Source organism: Uranotaenia lowii, chromosome 1, assembly GCF_029784155.1.
Source record: "Uranotaenia lowii strain MFRU-FL chromosome 1, ASM2978415v1, whole genome shotgun sequence".
In the NCBI taxonomy this organism is placed as follows: Eukaryota; Metazoa; Arthropoda; class Insecta; order Diptera; family Culicidae; genus Uranotaenia; species Uranotaenia lowii.
This window is the reverse complement of record NC_073691.1, coordinates 173,922,655-173,937,150: the sequence shown is the minus strand read 5'-3', so window position 1 is coordinate 173,937,150 and position 14,496 is coordinate 173,922,655. Positions and strand designations below refer to the sequence as shown.

At 36.8% G+C, this 14,496-nt stretch overlaps 1 protein-coding gene across 3 annotated transcripts in view; it reads left to right on the top strand.

Moving 5' to 3' along the window:
- The first annotated feature begins 392 nt into the window (after positions 1-392).
- Positions 393-14,496, top strand: part of LOC129756918 (uncharacterized) — a 220,671-nt gene continuing 206,567 nt past the window's right edge. For all 3 annotated transcript variants that reach the window (XM_055754162.1, XM_055754092.1, XM_055754019.1), the window contains exon 1: positions 393-753. The gene's annotated coding sequence lies outside the window, so the exon portion shown is untranslated. The remainder of the gene's footprint in view (positions 754-14,496) is intronic.

The window sequence follows — 14,496 nt, the reverse complement described above, 5'->3', positions numbered from 1 at the left end:
ATTCTCTGGAGAGTGAGATTGATTACAGTTTTAGTGTTGCACTGTATTATCGAACTCGATAGGTAAGTCTGGACCCCTTAAGTAATGAATTCGTTATGATCGAAAACTGTACCTTTTTGTGAGAATGGCAAAAAAACGTCGTCAAAATTCCACAATGTCATTTATCCTGATTTTGATGTACTAGACTTACTGAAAAAATTGGCAACCCTCTGTGTGGGGAGGCCACGCAGTTCGGGTTTGCTTCGGCTAGAAGCTTTTTGGGCTCCTTCGCATCGGTCGAAAGCTCACCGCCGATCCCCCACAACAAACAGCCGACCGGGAACCGAAGTTAACTTGAATGACTTGAATGAGGGAGTACCACGCGATGGAGCCTTCGGTCAGACAGTTGATACTGGAACGTGGGGCGAGTAACAACCAAAACTAATCTCCGGTGGTGTTTTCGGTGTGCTACGAATCGAAATTGGTGAAACTCGAGCTACCTACAGCTGGCGCGAGTCGCGGCGAAGTGTTCGCGGAATTTTTCTTTTACCTTTCCCTTACTGTGTGATTTTTCGTTTTCGGTTTCTCTCGAATAGTGGAAGCGCGCGGGCGAGCGAGTGAAAACGTGCGACTTTTTTCTTCGGTCGGTGGCGTTTTAGTTTGCCCTCCTCCCCATTATTCATCTTCCAAATTGTAAACAACACCAAACAAAAAGCGGTGAAGCAACGGAAGGCCTGTGGTGCAGATCATCGTCGATTTTGGAGCCTCTAAAACGTAAGCAAAGGGTTTGGATCGAGTGCGTGTGTGTGTGCGGTTGATGCAAGGGAAAGGGAAACGCTCTGTGGGAAGCTGTGGAAATGGTAGCAGCGAGTGGTAGTTATCCATCGCAGTAGTCAGTTCGGTGGAGAGAAGGTGAAAGTCGAAGCGCACAACAAACAAGTAAAAGTGCGAAACGACAGCTTTTATTTTCAAATCGTGCTAATACACACACGCACAGAGCGATGTGTAAATTTAGTGAAAACTAAGTGCTAAATGGTGAACCGGAAGAGGGCAAAGAATCACGAGGAAAGCGGTTGAAAGGTTGCAAAAGTTTTTTTTTTTCAACCGATGGAAAAACATCTCAAGGATTGCTTGCACTGGTGTCGTAAATTGGAGAAACGACAAAGGAAGAAAAACTTCCAACCCAAGTTGGCGGTGGAATGCATTTTTAAGGAGAAAACGCTCGAGGCGCAACGCGCAAATGAATCATGTGGATGGTTATGAAGAGATGATGATCATAACACGCTAAACAGAAGATGACCGAACCGAACAACAATGAAAAAAAAAACAACAAAACACGAACGTCGTCGAAGGAAGTGCCGAACCAGGATCTTTGGGTGAAAAAGGGGTTTGCGAAACTGAAAAAAATGCCGATGATTCCTCATGCATAATTCAGCAATGTTCGGTGAAGAGGAAAGAGTTGAAATGGGAAAAAGTTTTTGGGGAATGCGTTGTGCTCGTTTCGAAAGTTGCTGCTGCTAAGTTATGTGTGCTTTCGGAGGATTTTGTGTGAGCTCGGAAGTGGCTGCGCCTCGAGTGGGGAGACATATTTGCCGAAAGAGAGTTGCATTTCGTAACGGATACATTCGAGTGAAGTGGTACGAATGAGTTTCTTCCAATGGGTCGCAGAAATGACCGGTTTACTGGAGCTGCAGAAGCCGCCAGAAACAGCAGAAACGATGGTGTTGGTAGTAAAAATGCTGGGTTTCTTTGGGTACAAAGTCAGAGGTCACGAATTAAACATTCCAAAAAAAAAGCTTAAAAGAGGATTCCCGTACTCTACATCAGAAGAAAATTATGATCAAAACGATTTACTTTTTGGTTTCTAAGACATCAAGTGTAGTCTATAATGTTTGACGGAATGAATAAAAAAAAAATCTAAAATTGATCAATTAACCTGAATTCGGAATCCTTAATCTGAATTCTGAACATGAACTCTGTATCTGAATTCTGAATCTAAATTCTGAATCTGAATCCTGAATCTGAATTCGGAATCCGAATTCTGATTTTGAATTCTAAATATGAATTCTGAATACTGAATCTGAATTCTGAATCGGAATCCTGAATCTGAATCAATATTCTGTATAAGAATTCAGAACCTGAATTCTAAAAATTGAATTTATAATGTGAATAAGAGATCTGGATTCTTAATCTGGATTCTGAATTCTGAATCTGAATTCTGAATCTGAATCTGAATTCTGAATTCTGAATCTGAATTCTGAATCTGAATCCTGAGTCTGAATTCTGAATCTGAATTCTGAATCTGAATTTCGAATCTGAATTCTGAATGTGAATTCTGAATGTGAATTCTGAATCTGAATTCTGAATCTAAATTCTGGATCTGAATTCTGAATCTGAATCTGAATTCTGGAGAATCTGAATTCTGAATCTGAATTATGAATCTGAATTCTGAATTCTGAATCTGAATTCTGAATCTGAACTCTGAATCTAAATTCAGAAACCTGAATCTAAATTCTGAATTCGAGTTCCAAATCTCAATTTTGAATCTAAATTTTTGAATCTGTATTCTCATCCTGAAGTTTTAATTTGAATTCCAGAACTGAATTCCTAGTCTGAAGTTTGAAGTGTTTGTTATGATACTGAACCCAAATATGTTTTTTAAAGTAACAAAAGCTGAAGTTTCTTAGGTTTATTCTTCAATCATTCTAGAACAGTCATTTTCTTCAAACATCCAAAGCGAATCCAAATTACTTTTCTCCCGAGTCCAAATCCAATTATGGGAAAACACTGCTGAATCGTTATTTACACAGCTATAAATTGGTGCCCATTCGTTCGGAAATCTTTCATTATACACCCATTTCTCGGGTAAGTCCATCCGCAGGACCACGTGGAAACTCTTGGTGGTGCGGGTGGTTTTTATTCTCAAATGTTTAATTAACCACTTCAGTCAGCCAATGGCATTGGAAACAGTGTGAGATTGAGAGGAAGGACGGGTCAAGAAGAGAGCAGGAAACAGGGTGCGAAAGTGAAATTTCGTTCTCGGGTAGATGGCCAAATTGCAAATTACCTCTGGGACATAACACGCTTTCGACTGCTAGTTAATTTTGGACCAAGCTTGATGATGGCGGTAATCGATTTTTCCCATCAGGATTCGCAATGAGAGTGTTCTGAAATGGTGTTGTTGTTCAGCTGTTTGATTTGATACATTCAACCATAAAAACAAAAAAAGTTTGTTTAACCAATCTTAGAAGAATTGAAATGATATGAAACTGCACAGTTTTGAAAGATATGGAAAAAACACACGCTTCAGGAATTGTTCCCCTACTGCCTCTAGCATGTTTCAGTTGCATTCATCTTCTCAACCGGTCTGTCATGGCCCTTGGTTTCCTATTCGGTTTGGCCTCGCACAGTTCCGCAATCATAGGACTGAAATTCCCACAAGTTGTACCCAAAAGTGCACCATTATTTCAAACAAGCAGCGGCAACAACTACGTAAACAGAAACCCTGCCCAAAGGTAAACAACTGCCATTAAGGCAGTCCGCCGGAGCAAAACTTTCGCCCAATTGCATCCGGCCGATGGACTTCGGCGTTCGTGGTCGTCGTCGTCGTCATCATGACTTGGTCCGCGTCCCTCCTACAGCTGTTTCGTGTTATTTCATATCCATTTTTTTCTGTTTCTGTTTTTGCACTTTTGCCAAATGGCCAAGCGAAACTTTCTCCTTATACTGTTCGACGATGACGACGACGACGACGTCGCGGCTAAGCAACTTTCGCAAAAAGCTATTTCGACTTTTTGATTACTTTTTCTTGAAGGTATCTACCGGCCCGAAAATTATTCGAAGATGGCGACGACGAAAAACAACGTTTATTGTTATTGAATTTCATCAAAACATCGGTTAACCATGAAATGATCGGACGATGACGATTCGGAAATTAATTGAAAACGATAAAAATGGGTCCCCCTCCTCTTTTGTTTTTTTTTTTTTTAAGATTAGCACTAAGCGTAATTCAAAACAATAGGGGTGGAAATTCGTTTTTTCGTTTCCCTCCTCCTCGACCACTCGCTTAGAATGACGTAACAGATTGTAAACAAACTCGCTCGGGCCTCGGCGATGATGACAGAAAATGACAATCATTATCGTCGAACGCATTGTCTAGCACGGCACGGCCTGGGGAATGTGACACGTCCGAGACCTTATTGTTTGCAAATGCGTTGTCTTCCCAACCCAACAGATAGGTAGATAGGCCTAGAACGAATAAACGCTGGCTGTGATTCTTTTTTACCAGACAATATAAATGCACGGGGTTTTTTATCTGTGAAAATTAGAATATAATGACTCAACTATAGAAAAACAGGGCCTCTAAATGTGACACAAAAATACAATGTGGAAATTATTTTGTTGCTGAAAGTTATTGTGTGGCTGTAGGAGTGCAAATAGCAAAAATTTTATTTTTACGATTGAAGAGTACTCTTCAATTGGGCTTGGGCCTGCTAAAAAGAACAAACCTTGCTCTTTACTCTTACACAGATTTCCATAAGAATTACAGCTAATTGGAGTGAAGGCAATTGATTTCTCTGTTTAGCACATGAGAAATCGTACATCGGGATTGCGAGCGCGCACATCGCCAATAACGGTCGAACTCAGGAAAGTGCCTACGAAAGGATGTCCGTAGTAGCGAAAAGTATTTCAGAACTTTGCAAAAGCTAATGTTTATTTATGAATTAAATGTTTTTGAAAGAATGTTCAAACTATCAAGTGAGATCAGATATACTTATAGCTTTTACCACATAGAATCAGGACGTTTTCTATAAATTACTGCAGCGCGTCTTATCGTCATACCGAGGAACTAATGCCATTTTTTATAACATCTTTATTTGAAACGGCTCATACCTTTAGGCTTTAAGGAGCCAAACTCGTTTTGTTTGTTTACAATTGTGTGCTTAAATCTAGTTCATCACTTTTTAATTGAATAGAAAAGCAAATAGATAGGGAAATATGAAAATAAAAAGAATTATAGACGAAGATGAGCTAATGCCATTTGTAAGTGATGAAAATTTCGTCTGGACTGGTAAACGTGTTGAAAAGTTATTCAAGATGGAACACGAAAGAGGAGAAGTAATTCTGCACAACTTAACAACACAAACTTTCGAGATCGACAAATCCCGAGACCGGAATTATACCTGGGTAATCTGAGTGGAATGTTCCTGATTTTTTAGCGGATAAATTTGTCCGTAAGTTTGACTATTGTAGTTATGTATATTCGGCTGTTGAAAGAAGGCAAATGTTTTCATCACTGGAGCAACCATGAATGGACAAGTTTACAATAAGAAGTGTCTTCAGGAGATATTTTAGCTGTTAATCCAGTCACATGAAGGCCCAGTGAAGCTCTGCTCGATCTAGCTGAATGATATTCATGTTTTTGGAGAAAGGATAAATCCACCCATAGCGAATATTGCGCAATAGTCGAGCGTAAATTGAATAAGGGTGGCAAATCACATACAAACGGACCGTACTGACTTTTCGGCACCAGAATGTCAGTTTCCCTTGATTTCAATGGTATTTTGGTACCAAAACGTCAGTGCGGTACCGAAATGTCTGTTCGGAAATTTTTTTCTCTTAGTCCCTTGATCAAATCATTACAAGCCGTTTTTGAGATTTTTGTTTCTCAATGGCTGCTTCTTTTTTGTATGAGGGCTATTGTTTGCCTGTCTCTCACTTTTGGCGATCGTGGTAGGTAATTTCTCAGAACCTTAAAAAATCGAGAAATTAGAAATGAGGTTGAAACCCAAAAAGTTCATTAACAGCCCAATGCAAAAAAAACTGGTAAAATGAGTAATAAGATTCCCCATTATGTTTAAAGTTGTTTCAAAACAAAGAAACGCTGTTGGAGGATTTTCGGAAGCTGTTTCGATCAAAGTGGAAGAAAGGAACATGCCATTTGTGATAAATAACCAGTTTTTGCGAATGTGTGGGTTACTAAATAACTGCCAAAACTTGAATCGAAGAAAAAAAAATAATCCAATGGGAAACAAAATAAAAATGAAATATGAAATGATAAGCGCAGCTTTCTTTTGTTCAAAATTTCATGAGTTGAGAGGACAGCCTGATCAAACCGATATAAATTTCAAACGAGTTGTGAGGAAAGCTTAGAATTGAAAGGCAAATTGAGAGGACGGCCTGAATCAATCGATAAACATTTGAAGCGAGTTGAGAGGACAGCCTGAACAAATCGAAAAAGATTTAAAGCAAGTTGAGAGGACAGCTGGAACAAATCGATAAACATTTCAAGTAGAGATGTACCGAATAGTGGTTTTCGGCGAACGGCCGAATACCGAATATTAACCTTTTCAACTATTCGGCCAAACGAATATTCGGCCGAATATTCGGTTGAATATTCTGTTGAGTTTTTGATAGAAATACGGAACCAATAAGTTCATTTTCCTTTAATTTCTTCCATCCTAATGTCCCTCATGTTTTTGAGTCGATTATTTTTAACCAAGATGTATAATACATCAGTTATTTCAACTATTGAAAAGATATCAGATGACTGGTCGCTTCTAGGACGTTTATCACCAAAGAGATTGGGTTCCATGGAAATCTGGGATAATACATTTCAAAACAGGAGCCAAGCTATTTTGAAATAGATTAATTGACATTGAATTTTAGCTCGATGTCTTCAAAATAGTTGCCAAAAAGAACTATGATTTTTGCTTCAATACCATTGTCCTGGTCTGGATGAATTTTTTGAAAAATTTGTAATATAAAGGGCAAATCTGAACATTATCTAGGTATAATTCTATACAAAAAGAAATGGAAAAAAAAATTACTTGAAATTTGAAATTTTCATCGAATAACAGCAGTGTTAAAATCGTATCTTAGGATTAAACAAAAATTAATGTCCATTTATAAATGAACCTAAAATATCGTTTTTACGCAAAATCTTAAAAATTTCAAAGAGCAATTTGAGTTTATTATTTGATTTTGCAAATAATCTGAATAAACCCAAGTAGAATCCGGAGTTTTAAAAAATATCTGGGATGGCTTCATATAGACTTTCTTTATGGGATTTATGAACAAGTCTGGATATTTCATGAAAATCTGGAACAAACGATATTCGAAGTATAAAGCTATCTACAGTGTAATATATAGGAAACACTTAAGATGTTTGACAGAAAACATAAGTTTTTGATGATTTTGTAGCTTTTTCAACATTTCTTTTGTATATTTTAAAAATTATTCAACATAAGTTGAAAAATTTGACAAATCTGTAATTATATAAATTTTAAAAAAAACATTCGGCCTATTCGGCCTATTCGGCCGAATACTTAGCTCAACTATTCGGTGGGCCGAATATTCGGCTTAACGATTTTTTGGCGGTATTCGGCGCCGAATATTCGGTACATCTCTAATTTCAAGCGAGTTGAGAAGACAGCTTAAAATTGAAAGGCGATTTAAGAGGACAGCCTGAACAAATCAATAAAGATTTTAAGCAAGTTGAGAGCACAGTTTTAATTTGAAAGGCGAGTTGAGAGGACAGCCTGAACAAGTTATTAAAAATTCCAAGCATGTTGAGATGAAAGATTGAAATTGAAAGGTGAGTTGAGAGGGCAGCCTGAAGAAATAGATAGAAATTTTAAGCGAGTTGAGAGAACAGCTTAGAATTTGAAAGGCAAGTTGAAAAGACAGTATTGTAGCAATTTTGAATGAGTTACAAGGAAAACTAGAAATAAACGGCGTGTTGAGTTGAGAGGGCAGTCTGAACAAATCCTTTAAAAAATTCAAGCATGATCAGAGGACAGCTTGAAATTGGAAGGCGAGTTGAGAGGACAGCTTGATCAAATCGATATAAATTTCAAGCGAGTTGAGAGCACAGCTTAGAAATTGAAAGACAATTTAAGAGGACAGCCTGGAAAAATCGATAAAAATTTGAAGCATGATGAGAGAGGACAGCCTGAAGAAATCGATAGAAATTTCAAGCGAGTGAAGCGGACAGCTTGAAATTTAAAGGCGACTTGAGAAGACAGCCTTAAAGTATTTATTGTAAGAAAGTTCGAGCGAGTTACAAGGATAGCTAGAAATATAAGGCGTGTTGATAAGGCAACCTGAACGTATTGAAAAAAAAAATTACGCATGATGAGAGGACAGCTTGAATTTGAAAGGCATGTTGAAAAGACAGTTTAAGCATTTCATCTCACTGAAATCTAAGCGAGTTGAAGGACAGCTTGAGAAAAGAAGGAATTTTAGACCTTCATTTCATGATTTGTTTATTTTTCCTTAAAAATCGTTTTGAACAGTCGGAAATTATGTGTACATTAAATAAAAAAAATAAAATAAAATACGATTATTCACTTTTTTCATACATTAATTGATGCAAATTTGTAACTTTATGAAACGAAGGGTGAATACGTACCGAAAGTATTTTGGGCTTTATACATTCATTTATTTAAATTTCCATGTGATTTGAATTAACAAATTAGTAAAAAAAAGCAGATAGAGGTCAGCTTGAGAAAGAAGTAAACAATTCTTAGCACATCGAGATTACGGTTCGAGTAAATATGTTAAGCATGCTTGAATTGAAATATCAGCAAGGTAAAGGCCTAGAAAATGATATATGAATAAGATTGACAATGAAATTGAATAGAAAAAAATGATAACATATTTATTGGACAGCTTGAAATAGAAAGACTAGGTAAGAATGCCTCTTGAAAAAAAAAATGCGAGTCAAGTTAACTTTTTGATTGAATACAGTAGGTGGGATACACAGGACAACTTGCAGGAGATGTATGGAACAACTCTTTTATTTGAATTGATCGATATACATCAGACTGGCCCAAATTTGTATGGGATGATTTTTACAAAAAAAATTCAACGCGGCACCCCCTAGATTGGTGAGTTTAAATGAAAAAATGACTTTTTGAAAAATTCAGGTCATTTGGAAGAAGCACGAGCTGGCACAAAGGACTTGAAATTTGTATGGAGAGTTTCAGAAAAATGTATGAAAAATCGACATTCTTTCACTCTTTGTGTTCTGAAGTATGTTACCAGTATACTAGAAAGCTCAGAATTTCAGGAATTGTAGTTCAAACAATGACAAACAAGTTTGTAGAAGATTATGACGCGATACAAGTTGACTGTGATGAGTTATTTGCAATTGAATGTGTGATTTTTTCGCTTTTCATCGATATATTGTCAACGGATGGATTATCAGTACTAACTTGATCGAATGAGAATGAGAATAACAGATAGAAAGTTTGTGTCCTAGGCAAAGTTGTAGCTTATTTTATAACAAATATCTGCAAAAAGTTGAAAGAAAGGACACAAAGTTTCTATTTGTTATTCTCGTTGTGTGACGATGCGATCAAGTTAGTGCGATTATTAGCTCTTACTCCGTTCACGATATGTCAAAGAAATACGAAAAAAATCACATATTAAATCGCGGATAACTCATCACAGTCAACTCGTATTGCATCACAATCTTCTACAAACTTATTTGTCATTGTTTGAACTACAATTCCTGAAATTCTGAGCTTTTTAGCATACTGGTAACATATTTTAGAACACAGAGAGTGAAAGTATGTCGATTTTTCATACATTTTGCTGAAAATCTCCATACAAATTTCAAGTCCTTTGTGCCAGCTCGTGCTTCTGCCAAATGACCTAAAACTTTCAGAAAGTCATTTTTTTCACCTAAATGCACAAATTTAGGGTGTGCCGCGTGGAAAACAAGGATTTTTTTGTTTTGGGCCAGAGAGAGAGAGAGAGAACTAATCAATTGATGTACCAGGATTGCACCTAGCACCGAAAGTAAGATGATGATTATCATGAAAAGTGAGTAATAAATTTTCTTAAACTATCGTATTGCAACTTAAATAGCATTAAAAGGACTGCCAATATAGCAGCAAAATTTATCAGGTTTCTCGTTAATTTTTTCACATCTCATAAAGATTTTTTAATTATGAATCTGTTAAATGTTTAAGAGGTTTCTCTAAAAAAATTACAGAAGTATTGCGATGAGATAACCTAAAGTGCAACATCACTCTAAATGAAATTCAACATTCATATACTTTGCTCACATGAACTCTCTGCAAATTTCTTCAGTTTGCAGTATAAAATTAAATTTGGGGGAATAAACCAAGGCTACTTAAGGCCGGGCCAGCCTGCACAAGATGTTCCTTCTTTGGAACCAGGTTTTGCTTAGAAAAGTTACCACAAAGTTTTAACTCCTGCAATTAAGACAAAATGGCAGGAGAAGGACAATTTGTAAATGTTGACCGACAAAATATGGTGTCAAAACAAATCCTGCTCCGGTAAAAAAAACATGATGGGCAGGAAGACAATGTTGACAATGTTCACACCGGAACATTGAAAGCAAGAACTTGGATTCTAAAATTAAAAGCTATTGTTCGGTATATTGCACAACAGATTGAGTTCCAGCAAAAAGGGGGAACTAACAAAAACACCACTTACTGCTAAAGCATTGAGCTTTAGAACAGTTTTATATTAAAAAATCTAGTTCCAATTTTAAGCTTGGCAGATAGAGCACTGAATTAAGCATCAATAGGGTTTCAATTTTTTTTTATTTCCGGTAATTAAGACAGATTAGCAGAAAGCTTTTGATTTTCAAAGTTGTTACTTGGAGTTTACTGCCAAAATACAGTTTCAGCTCCGAAAATATGGAATAAAATTCATTTCTCACGTGGTCGGGTGATACTCCTTTACATTTACGAGCAGATAAGTTTGCTTTTTTCTCTCACCTTGGTGTGGTACTCATTGCTTTTCTATTTCATGTGCACCCGAGGCTTTTGAGGTGCGTCTTTTAAAGGCAAGCTCTAGGGAGAAATGCCAACATGCTCAGAACAGCTTTTTTCAAAAAACGTTCATTGGTATGCGAAAAAACAGCAGCACCACTAAATTTTACGCAAAATGCTTTTAAACCATGTATTCATGGTTTTGACTCGGGCTTGTGATACAGTTCAGTTGGCAAGTCAGTAAACATCAAACACAATTGTACCGGATAAGTTTTTCAATAACTGTCCGCCCGCCAACTGCATCGTTGATATAAGTCGCGAATGACATAAAGATGTTAAAACGACTATAATCGAAACAACAACAAAAAATTCAATTCTGAGAGGGTCATGTCAGATACTGTGTTGAGTTGACGCAGAATTCGTCAAATGACTTATTTTTGGAAACCCTATTTCCTTTTATTTCCCCAAATCCATTTTTTTTTTTAAATTCTAGTTTGTATGAATATATGTATTAAATTTTTTGGCGAATGTTTCTTTCTGACGAAAACATCTCTGGAGAATGGTTCATTCCGGTGAAAAATTTGTTGGAAAATTTGTTCATTCTGGAGAATAAATTTCTGGGGAATGGTTCATCTGGGGAAAAAAATCTGGGAAAGTGTTCTTTCTGGTGATCAGAGCATACATTTTTCAAAACATCATAGTTGACTTGATTGCTGATTTTCCTTCACCATCAAGTTTCAGATCTCATTTGACTACTAGTCAAGCTTCATAAGACTGGAAAACCTTGACTGTCGTCATGGATTTCTGTTCGCGTGATGGATGTTATTTTCAAACGACGGTCGTCAAAGCAAATTGATGGCGTCGGCATTTGGATTGCTTGTTCTGCGTATCCTTTTTGGCTTCGTCTTTGAATGTTTTCTAATCAAAACAATATTCCGTTACAGTCAAAATGGCGAGGACAAATTGAAGGCGACTATGATTATTTCGACGATTCATTTGACTAAAGGAGATCATTTGAGGAAAGATTGTTTGCTTGATTACTCATAAGAAGGCGTCTGTAGTGAATGCGACTGCTCTATCTTTTTCATAGTCACAGTTTTTTTACTGATGACAGTGACTTTTTTACGCTTTGCTGGTGATTGAAATTCAGGGCAAACGATTTCGAGGAAATGAAGAACATTCGCTCAGTTTCGATCATTAGAACTAGTTGCGGGAAAAAGCAAAAAATGTATCAAAGAATTAACACAAATTAATTGTACACAGAAAAAAGTATGCTTTCTAAACTGTTAGACTAAGCTTGCCAGATTGCCCGGTTTTATCCGGGTTTGCCCGGATATTTGATGCAAAATTTTAATAAAGTCCGGTCCGGCCCGGTTGCCCGGATATCGTGAAAAAAGTCCGGGTTTTGCCCGGATTTTTTCACAATTTTCACTAAGACACAAAAAAAATCTAAGTTTTTGAGTAAGTTTCAACAAAATCGATTAACGGTTTGGAAATTTTCAACGATTGTTTCAGATAATTTCGCTGATTTACTTTTATAAACCTTTAAATATTTAAGTGTTCCAAAAAGATTTTAGAAGTCTGCAATTACATTGATAAAATATTAATTTCAATTTTTTTTTGCCTTTTTTCTTTGCTTTTATGTATAATAACACCCAAATTTTGCCCGGTTTTTGCCCGGTTTTTGGATTTGAAAAATTGAAATCCATGCCCGGATTTTGCCAGGTTTTTTTGAAAAAATGCCCGGAATTGCTAGGCCCGGATGGGAGTGGAAAAAATTCTGGCAACCTTATGTTAGACTGTTAGAGCACATATTTTCTTTCTAATATACTCCTTCATATTTTCTCATCAAAAAGGGCTAACTGGTACCTGTCATTTTTCAGACGCTTGCCAGTCATCATCCCTGAACAACTTCATAGCAGTCCATGAAAAGCAACTGTTAGAGCGATTCCTTCTGACAGCTCACTCACTATTCGCATATTTAAAAAACGGTGATTCCACACTTCCGGTGTACCACATTTCGTCTTCTGTGGATAGACTCCGCTACACAGAAGGCCGAGAAACTCGTTAGGATGACGTTGCACCACTCTCACTATTCATACCGTTTTTCTGCCAGGTTCTTATTTCTTGTTCTTCTTGTTTCATCTCTTCAATCGTTCCGGGCGGCACTTTCATTCGCAATTTTGCGAGAAAACCGAATAGGGACGAGGGGTAGCTCGCCAGCAACAGTTTTAAAACGAATCATCCCAGCAGCTACTAAGCGAGCCATTCAAACAAGCTAAACAAGAAAAAAACCAACGGAAATCACTTTCGATTGAAGGCAACTCTAGAGGTACCAACATATAGACATATGCTCTTTTCTATTTCTTTTTCCCCTTTCCCGAGGTGTTTCTCGATCCAGAAATAACGAATAGCCGAAACCCCCCCGCAGGCCCAATCCCGACAGCAACAATTTTTTTTCTGTGTTTACCTTACTTGGGTCTTAGGTGTGTTCCGATGAAGGTGCTGACAAGTGAGCTGGCCTTTCGCTTTCGTTTGAAATCATTGCATCTTGGCATCGAGCGACGAACCTGTTTTGTTTGTTTGTTAGCTATCTTTTCCCCGCTTCTTTTCCTCTATCTTCCAACTTTGTTTCAGTCTAGCAACTGCAACAGCACCATTATTCATTCCATGCTGATCATGATGATCTGATCCGCGAAACGACCGAACTTTTGCTCGGTTTCTCGGGGCATTTGGGGGTCCAAAAGTTGGTTCAAGGAGAGGGAATTCACAATTTCTTTCATGGTAAAATTGAAGTTCCGCTTCGAACGGAAAGGTGCGAAATTTTTCAGCCGATTATGGAGATGAGCTGTCAAAGATTTTATGTTGAGCATTTTAGTTTTTGCCGTTTAAACCTAATCTTTTATTAGACAAAAGATGCCACAAAGGAAAAAAAATGACTGTTATAGATAAAGGTGTATTATTTTTGGTTATAACTGACAAAAATTACTAAAATGACACAAAAATGACACAAAATGGCACAAAAATTGAAACAAAAATAAAACAAAAGAGTACAAAACATTCACAAAAATTTCACAAAACAATACAAAAGTGATTCAAAAGACACCAAAGCGACACGACAATTAACAAAAGTGATACAAACATGCCACAAAAATGTCCCAAAAATGACACAAAAACTACAATAATATAAACAAATTTCTTTTTTAAGACACAAACAAGCAAAAAATAGAAAAAAAAGTAGAACAAATGAGTACAAATTATTCACAAAACTATACGAAAGTAATTGAAATACACCAAAACGACAAAAAATGATCACAAACATTTATACAAGTGATACAAAAATGACACAAGAATGTTCACAAAAATGTCACAGAAATACCACAATATGACACAAAAATTACAATAGAATATTCATTTTTGATGACCAAAAAAAGAAAAATTGAAAAAGGAATGATTGAATTTTCAGATCTATCTGAAAAGGCTAAAATCCACAAAGTGAAGAGTTAAAACATTCCATATACACAAATACAAAATACGAAATGGCTTTGCGTCACTCACAACACTCACGAACGCGAAATTTGTCAGTAGAAGAGAATGGTTGAAATTTATTTTTCAATTTCTTAAAAAAAAAACTCGCTTCTCATTTTGACAAGTGATGCATACTCAGAACTATCGAGTGCCAACAGGAATAGAACTACGCTTTCCACCCACCAGTGATTCTTTTTCCCTCGCTGCGAACTTTAGCAAAACTTTTCATCGGATGAAA